Consider the following 9,685-nt stretch of genomic DNA (forward strand, 5'->3'; position numbering starts at 1 on the left):
TTTTTAATAGTTTAAGTACACATTTAATTATTCCGTTTAACCCATTGTTGAAATTATACCCAACCTGAATAATTCCAGAGCAAGTCAGAATCCATCAAAGTGTAACAATTTATTTAACAGTCAGGTAAATGTATAAAGCCAATTACATAGTCAATTCAAAGGTAATCCATATATAACATCAAATACTCTGAAGTAAAGAATGAAATGTATACCTGACTTCTGAAAATTACATAATGCTGGCTATCTCGAGACATCCAGCATTACGGGCTGACCGGTTTAAAGTGTCAAGCCCTGAGCTGTTTGCAACATTTCCTTAAATACCCAGAAACAAATGCACAAACTCTTTCAAATGTAAACACGAGTGCACAATGGGAATTTGCATTGATCAAGACTTGTATTGATGCAAAGGCCAAATGGCTGAAAGCCACACCCACCATACACCAAGGAAAGATATCTTTAAACCCTTAAAACATTGATTATCTTTTGGTTAACTTCTGTGGAGTTGAGATATTTGTACCAGTCGCACTGAGACATTTCAAATGATATCAAACACATATAATACTGCATTGTGAGGATTGACATTGTAACAAAGAGATTTCTGGTGCATTTCAGGTGATCTCAAGTTTGTGGGAGCAGTAGTTTGGGGGAAGTTTCATGTGAAAGGAAAGGCATGTAAATTAGAGTCATTCATAGATGATTCACTCAGTGTGATGTCGTCTCGGACAGAGACTCTAACTCTATGAATAAGCTCAGATGCTAATTTCCTTTATTTTCTCAGAGAGTCCTTGTTCTTCATTCAGACATTTCGGCATATACTAGTTTTTTCAGTCTTACAGTATCATATTTATAACTCAGGCTTTTGTGCAAATTAATAAACTCAGTTCACCAAATTGTTGTCATATTTGACATTTACATTAAATGAAATGGCTGAATTATCAATCAGGGGTCAGAAGACAAAGTTAATAGTGTACAACAGGTTTTTCAGCAAAGTTTTGGTCATATTGGTCATTTATAGGCAGTAGAAATGTGTGTATTAAATGTGATAAAAAGAGCAGTTGCACAAGCTCTGATGACAACACAGCTGTAGCATGATTGTCCGGATTCACCGCATGACAAGCATGTTTTGTGTTTATTCAGTTTCACTATTGCTCGCAAATCTATATCTTTATAATGGTAAAAACAATTATCATGTAGTCACAATGTTATATTGTGTCATGTTTATCAATATTTATCAAAATAAAACTGATTTTTAAATAAACATAGATCCCGGCTACTTATGTTGAACTTTATTCTTGCACACACGGAGATGCTGTATTAAGCAGAAATTCAAGTATTACATTTACAATGTCTCTGAAACATATGTGAATTTGACAAATATTGCATTTATTTAACATCAGCTGTGGTGGGCTGGAGTATGCACCATAGATAAAAGAAGAGGACGCAGCGACTCCATAGACTTCAACGGAGAAAAGTGAAGTAAGGCTCTGTCCCAAATGGCACCCTAAACCCTCACCGGTCTTCCTTTGGTCTGCACTTTCACACCGTAATGCCGCTATGACTGCTGGGAAGAAGTCCACTGCATGTGGTCCAGTCAGTGTAGACTCATCAGAAGTGTGCATAGGAAGCATAGCGACCTCAAAGGGGATGCTCGCGAGTACCCTTTTGAGACCTAAAATGACAAATGGGACAACCTGCGGTTCTGAATAATTATTTTCTCATTTTGCATAGTATTAATTTACGAGCCAGTACGAAGAATCTTCGAATAAGAATTGTCTAATCTTTCTATAGTCGAACTGACAGTCAAATCATCTATGTCATCTATAAATTATATAAAAATGAAATAAAAATAAAATAGTTTACTCATATGATGTGCCATCGGGTAATTAAGAGCCTCAGCATTTAATAAAAAAAACTATTTTATATGTTTTTTAATGTTTCATGCGGTTTTATGGGCGAGGGACGCCGGACAAATGGATGTCTATCTGAGTCCATAAATCGTCGGGCAGCATGTGACCTGAAGCTGGTCTCTAATTGGTTTCTTAAAGATTCTCCTCCGGGCGCAGGTCGCTGCGTCCCTGGCGAATCAGAATTGCATACATGTTTTTTGATCCAATCTGATTGGTTCTCGTCAACTGTCATTCAATGTTACGCTCTTGGCCACTACATAGACGGGCCACTACTGCGAGAGAGCGTTGGTGACAACGTCACTCCGACCCCGCCCGCCTAAACATTGATAGAGATGGCAGCAGTCAAACTAAATTCTGTGATTGTTTTACAAAAAAATCCTTTCAAAAGGCGTTCGCTGGAAGAAAAAATAAGAATGAAGGATCTCGGACTGGACCAGCCCGATTTACAAATTCAGCAGCAGTCCAGTAACCGGACGAGGCTACACTCGGAGCTTCACCCGCGATTGTTATGAGAAAAGGAGGTGGCTGACTGGATGTGACGGTAGCATTGCCCTTTTTTGCTTTCACTGTCTCTTATTTCAAAGTGAATGAGAGGTGCTTTTCGACCTTGAAAAGAATAAAAACTTTTCTCAGAAACACCATGACCCAGGAGAGGCTGAATGCACTTGCATTGCTGTCCATGGAAAAGAGACTTGTCACTGAGATGACTGACTTTAATCAGAGATTAATTGAGAAATTTGCTGGCCAGAAAGAAAGGAGAGCAAAATTTATGTTCAAGTAGTCAACATGCCAGTCTGTTGTTGCTACTTTTGTTTTTTCCTTTCCTTGTTCAATTATATATGGGAAATAAATATGTAAAAAGATAGAAAGTGCAGACACTGTTTTCTCTTTAATGCTTGAATTTAGTCAACATACTTCTTGGTACTGCTTTGTATTTATTTTACTTATGTGATTTATAAATAAGTAAAATAATCTATAAGTAATTATACTTATATACTTATTATTATTATGTATAATTTATAAGTAAATTATACTTAAATTAACATAATTATACTTAAATATACGCAATTATTCTTAAATATACGTAAACCAGGGACGTTTTTAGCTTCTCCTTGCCTCTGCATGCGGCAACTCTCACCGAGACATTGTTGAATGTAGAAAAGTAGCCAAAAGGTAATCAAATGTAATCAGTTACATACAATAACCTTAACAACACTGTGCATTCATTGATAGTAATTCAAACTGTGGGTTCACTTAATTAACCTTCACAACATGCATCACTGTCAAGTTTTCTATATATTATAATTATGTTAACTTTTAATAATTACTTTAATGAGCTCATTGTTACTTCTTTAAATTAATACATGTTAGCTAACTACATGATTTGTCACATCTTAGAACTGTACATTTCTGAAATATGGATATTACTTGTTCATCTCTGAAAACAGATCACTGAAATTTAATGTAGACACATGCATTTTCTGTAAAGCTGTAAACTGTATTTCTGTCAGGACCACTATCGTCAAATATGATTCACTGACTATTAGCATTTTTTTTGGATTGGTGGCATGTTTCCATTCTGGGCAATAACTTCCTACGCATCCATGCAGCCTAGCATGGATAAGAGCAGGAAGAGCAGCAATAACCCTCCAAAACAAAACCAATGTCGGCATCCTCAAAACATGACTGATGTGAAAAATCTGAATGCCCATATTAAAATAAAAATATTAAAAAACGAATTTAAATTAATTTATTAATATCTATTCAATCAATCAATTTTATTTATATAACGCTTTTACAATGATTGTTTCAAAGTAGCTTCACAGAGTTAAACAGGACAATATTGTAACTAAATTTATTTTGGCTGTACAGTCGTTCTGGAGAAAACAGTGATGTTATCAGCTTATTTTAATTTATCATATAGCGACAATGTTGGCAGATCAGTATGATGGCTGGTTTATAGAATTAAAGGTAGGGTAGGTAGGAATGATCTAAAACACTTTTGTACAAATGTGTTTAAACTTTCTTTATATGTCAATACATAATTAAAATGTAAGTACTCTGAAAGGAGAGTATAAAAATCGAGTGACTCTAGACTTTTTAATCCCGAAACAAGTGATTGGCTTGGGCGACTGTCACTCACTCTCCATGGTTACCACTGCTTTCGCTACAGGATCTTCCCCCACTTTTTTTCCAAATTATTTTAAACCCCTTGTAAAGTTCACTTAAGCCATATTCAGACTATCCGTGCGTTCAGACGGCACCGACGAAAGCGTCAAAATTCGCTCTTGCCGCCCTGACAACGACGCTGTAGAAAGCTCCGTGGACGTGCTGCCGCTCTGACGTAGATCGAATGTTTTTTTCTTTTTTTAAACTGTATTTAAAGAGTCCGCAAATCAAACAAGCATGTTGATGGATAGACTGACCACAAGTAGGATATAAATTAACTTCATGAAATCGTTTAAATGTGAAAGTAAGAATTAATTGCACACCCGCTGAACAACGAGCGCTCTAGCGCCTATAAAATAGTGTTGAGCGACTTCTTAACAAATTACACACCACTATGAATGATCTTGTCATAAATGATAGGGAAACCCGCACAGCAATGATCAACCCCTCCTACAAATTGCTTGGGAACTAATGTGGTCGGAACCAAAGTTTACAGGCCTGCGTTCTCTGGATTTCTCTGAAGCGGAGCACTTCTACATTCTGACTGGTTGCCGCCTGTTGCCGCCGAACCGCGTTATAGCTCATTACCATAAAGTTGAGCTGATTTCAACACTCCTCGACGCCCAAATCGTCCAAGACGTGCCGCGCCGCTCTCGCCGGAGCTCGCCGCCCGGCTCCCATTGAAAATGAATGACTTCCGGCCACCTTGCCGCTCTCGCCGCCGGCGGTGTGAACGCACAGTAACATTGCAGCATATAATACTGTTTTGACATGTAAAGAATAACAGTTATTTTACAACATTTAAACTCATGTAACAAACATTTTAAAAGTAAAAATTAAACATTTAAAAGTAATTCAAGTGTAATCAACCGGTCTGTTATCCCATTTCCACCGTATCAGCGCTTTTTCACTAGCCTGAGATGGACTACCGAACTTGAACTTGAGACCATAGCTGAAAGATGCTGCGAGGCGCCAGACTCCAAACCTGACAATAAACAAACAGTGCCCAGTAATAAGATTTTAAAGATCTTTAATAAGATTTTATCATCCAAATTCATTATATTCATTATCTTTACGAATAAAGTTGTGGGTTTTGAGCAACACAGCAGGCGTTTCAAAGACCAACGCCACACGTTAACTTAAGGTGACTCATACTGTCCCTGTATGTTGTTTTGAATGAAATAAAATGCCTTTTAGCACAGTAATGATTATATAGATAAAACAAAACATACAAACCTGAATTTCACAGAGGAAACTGCTCTGGTGACTGAGGAGAATTCAAATATCCGCACTCACTCAACCGTCGAGATGTCGTCGCGTCAGAGGGTGGGGGAGGGGTGCATTGTTTTAATCGAGTAAACTTACTCAATTTCTTCAGTGTGTGTTAAATATTAATCTTGATTTTAATTAAGTAATATTTGTGGTTCTTGAAACAGATCGGTTTAATTCTCCATTCTCAAATATTTTGAAATAAATTTCACAAATGTATTAAGTATATTTAAAATAAATAATTGGTTATTTGAATACTAAATTATTTTAGTGAAACAAACTTAAATATAACTATACATTTTAGACAAAATTAACTGTTGGATTTTTAGTCAATTATTTTGGTATGTTTAACTAAAACCATCAAGTACATGATATTGAGAGATTTTATTAAGTTAATAAAGTTAATTATTGTGATATTTACTAAGCCACTGAATTATTTTTTAGAGTGTTGCTGCCTGCCATTTTGATCTGTGTTTGCCTGGACTCTGGTTATTTGTAGTGATGGGCAGACCGAGGCTTCGTGAAGCACTGAAACAGTTGAAGCAAATGTGCCGAAGCTTCGAAACAACACCCGATACCCGTCTCCATGACGCCATCTAGTGAACACTGGCGTGTATTGCTCTGAAAGTGATCTACTATGTAAAAAACACGTTTTTAACATCTGTCTGACATCTACTTGGTTTTGTAACCTGTAGCCTCCTCATGGTAAATAAATGTAATTTTTTTTTGTCATGAAAAATTAAAGATTATTAAAAGAAATAAAGCCACAATGTGTTATTTGTTACATAACATTTTTATTCAAAAAAAATATTAATTGCTCTGCTGTTGAAGGACTTAGTTGACTTTTTTAAAATTATTAAAAACTATTTTTTTTTTTATAATTTTATAACAAGTAGCCTACACACAAATGAGGAAAAATTACTGAAAATCAAGTGAATGGATCATGCATTCTGGGTCAATATACAATACACACATCTCACTTTATGTAGTGTTTTCAAATGGAAATGCTCCTACACCAGATGTAGTACGAGATTTTTGATAAAAAAGCATTGTCATTTCATCATTGCGATATTTTAGAAAGGCATACATTTTTAAGCTTTGATAATTTCAAACGTTTTAAGTACACTTGTTTAGTATACAAAATATTAGGCTACATAATCTTGCTCCACTGCATGGCTTTTTTCAAAGACTTGACAGTGGAGGTGGTACACGGGCAGGGGCGTGGGACTGGGGGGATAAAGGGTACTGAGTAACCAGGGCCCGAGGCAGGGGGGGGGGGCCTTAGAAGTCAGTTTTCTATACATACACATACATGGTACGGGGGCCCAGCAAGATGGTTTGTACCCAGGGCCCAAAATTTGGTGCTACGCCCCTGTACACGGGCCCCTTTCAATAAGAGAATGTCCTACATTCAACATCTTTAAAACTCACTTAAAACAGTGGCTTCTTGAAACCTGAGGTGTACTCATATTTAACTGTCATACATTTATCAATAGTACATACTTACATTGTAAATCTAAATGTAGTATAGAGGTGAATGAACAATGTCTTGCAATTAGATAAACTGTTCATTCATTACATAGACCGTAAAAAAATATGGACGACTCAACATCATCCGTTTCCGCTTGGCAGATTTGAAGCTTTCAGGCGGCCTTGCACGGCGCTGACATCTTGGGACCGAGTCTGCGCAGTAGCGATTTCGGGACCGGTGTCATGACAAATCCTGTCCCCCTGTGAAATCGTGTCCGCTGTTAGCGGTTTTAAATGCCTGATCAAAAGTTGTTATACATGGTTCTGGACAATCAATTGTTTAAAAATAACTAAATAGTAAACTAATAAACTATGAATTCATTGCCATACTAAGTACACACACAAAACATTTATTTGAAATATTTAATTGATTGCTATAATGGGAGCAAAAACATGTTCTGAATTATATACTTATATAAGCACTTATAGCTTCAGTTATATACTACTAATATATGAAACATATGCTTTGTAAGACATTAAAGACTATTTTAACACAATTTAAACAGCAAAAATCAAAACGTGATTGTGTAAGAATTGTAAGCAGGCTCTGAACAGATTACCTATTAAAATTTATTTCAGCCAATAGAATCGCTCTGGGGGTCCTTGCGGACACGATTTCACAGGGGGACAGGATTTGTCATGACACCGGAGTTGCGCAATAGAGCGCAGGAAGTACAGCCGCGATATCAAAAGCCCGCCCACACTCTCGCAGATGCAGAACGATTAATTATGTTGGTGTGAAATAAACAGTTATGGAAATGTAGAAATTAAAGCTAAAGCTCTAATCTGCTCCCAAAAATTTCGAAAAAAGTCAGTTAGTGCCTCAGTGACAACTTCACTCAGAGAAGCTGTCAGTCTCAGCTGTCAATCATGACATCACACCCCCCGTTTTTATAGCATTAAATAACTATCTCAAAGTAAACTTATTTTTAAAACGAACACCTGAAATGAAATCATCGTGATGATAACTGTCTTCAGTGACATAAACTAACTTTGGACGAAATTTTTTGAAGTGTAATTTTATTATTTAGTTTGCCTCGCGTCCATTAGAAAACACAGGGGCGGCTATACTGGGACCGGTCACCGGGGGGGCGATCGAGGCGCGAAAGCTTCAGTAAATGAGAGGGAGACTGCAGGCTTGATTCATTACATCACTTTACCTCTGTCTTTATCCCTTCCCTGCATCAGAGGGCTTCTGTCTTTTTGACACAGTGAATTCGGCCATCCATCATAAATAATCAGGCAACTTTCACTGTCTAGTGAGGGGTCCCCAATCTCGGTCCTGGAGGGCCCCTGTCCTGCAGAGTTTAGCTCCAACCCCAATCAAATGCACCTGAAACAGCTAATCAATGCCTAATTGGGGACCCCTGGTCTAGCACTAGCACACTGAAAATAAAAAAGCAATCCTCTCTACATTAGATGCGCGAGAGGCGACAAGACAACAAATTCCCAACGTTAAACCATAGACAGTAAAAGAAATGGACCGAGCGACCCCATTGACGTCAACGGCGAAATAATGAAGTCTACCTAGGAGCACTCACTTCCTGATGGCTGAGCGAACTGCGCAGGCTCAGACTGAGCTTGACGACGTAGATGTGACGTGAGCCTCCTGTCTGACAGCTGTAGGTCTTCTAGTAGTTGTGGAGAGTGAAAGCTGAATCACGTTGTTTAAATATTTTCTCCCGTTGCTTTTGGCTCACTATGGGCTTCTCCCCATTCTTCCCCCTTGACTTTATCAGACTTTATGTTTCCACGTCCCCCCGACTGTCTCATAGACAGCTAAAGATTGCCTGCGAGGGTCTCCTCAGGTCTATACGGTAATTTCTCAACTGTGCGACATAGTCGCGTTGGTTATGACGCAATCGTTAGCCTATTTTTACAAAAACAGCTTCTGCGGGGCGATAGTGTAAGATACAAGGTAACGGAGCCTTTTATACATTGTCGTGTTTCTTTAGAAATAAACAATGGACAAATGGAGTCTTTAAACGTCTCAGATGTAAAGTTATTCACTGTCAAAGTGACTCAAAAATGAATGGGAGTCAATGGGATGCTAACAGTAGGTGATGGCTTGGTTAGCAATGGCAGCCCCTAGGGGTGGAACGCTTTCCGAGCGCTAGATTACCCCCTTGCGTTAAACAGATAGTGCGTTCAATATTGGACACAACAAAGCACTCACTAGGGGGTAGGGCTAGATTGATGCGGCGGTAAAGGTAGGATAGGTAAGAATTGGTTAATCTTTTTTTCCAGAGTTGTTTAAACTTTCTTTATATATCGATACATAATTAAAATGTAAGTACTCTGAAAAAGAAAGTATAAAAATTGAGTGTCTGTAGACCTCTCATGACCTCTCAAGTCTGGATGGGGCGGGGTGACACGTGTCGCTCCGCCTACACCCAATTTCATTGGTTTATAATACAGCGAATCTTATTGGCGTAGACGCTTGCAGCGTGAGCATGCGCATTCTACCTGCATCTGTAAGGAAACAACAAAAAAGGAGTAAAACTTCGTCACTCGCTGTTTTTTTCGCCGCTTTTAAGATGAGTTTAGTCTATAAAGTCACAATACACATTACTGTTCCTGACACTTTTCTTACCTTTAATTGAAACGATTCTGTGTAATATTTACTTGATATGTTTTCTTGATAGAAATGTAGTGTCTTCGAAGAAGTAATGTTAGATATGCAAAAAAGAGCTAACATTTTTTAAAAGAGGTAATTTAGGCTAACTCTTGTTTGTGAATGTTTGAACGTTTAATAATCATTTTATGTTTAGACGAGAGGTTTTGATATGTAAAGGTTTTGCTGATAAATT

Source organism: Pseudorasbora parva, chromosome 3 (genome assembly GCF_024679245.1).
Source record: "Pseudorasbora parva isolate DD20220531a chromosome 3, ASM2467924v1, whole genome shotgun sequence".
In the NCBI taxonomy this organism is placed as follows: Eukaryota; Metazoa; Chordata; class Actinopteri; order Cypriniformes; family Gobionidae; genus Pseudorasbora; species Pseudorasbora parva.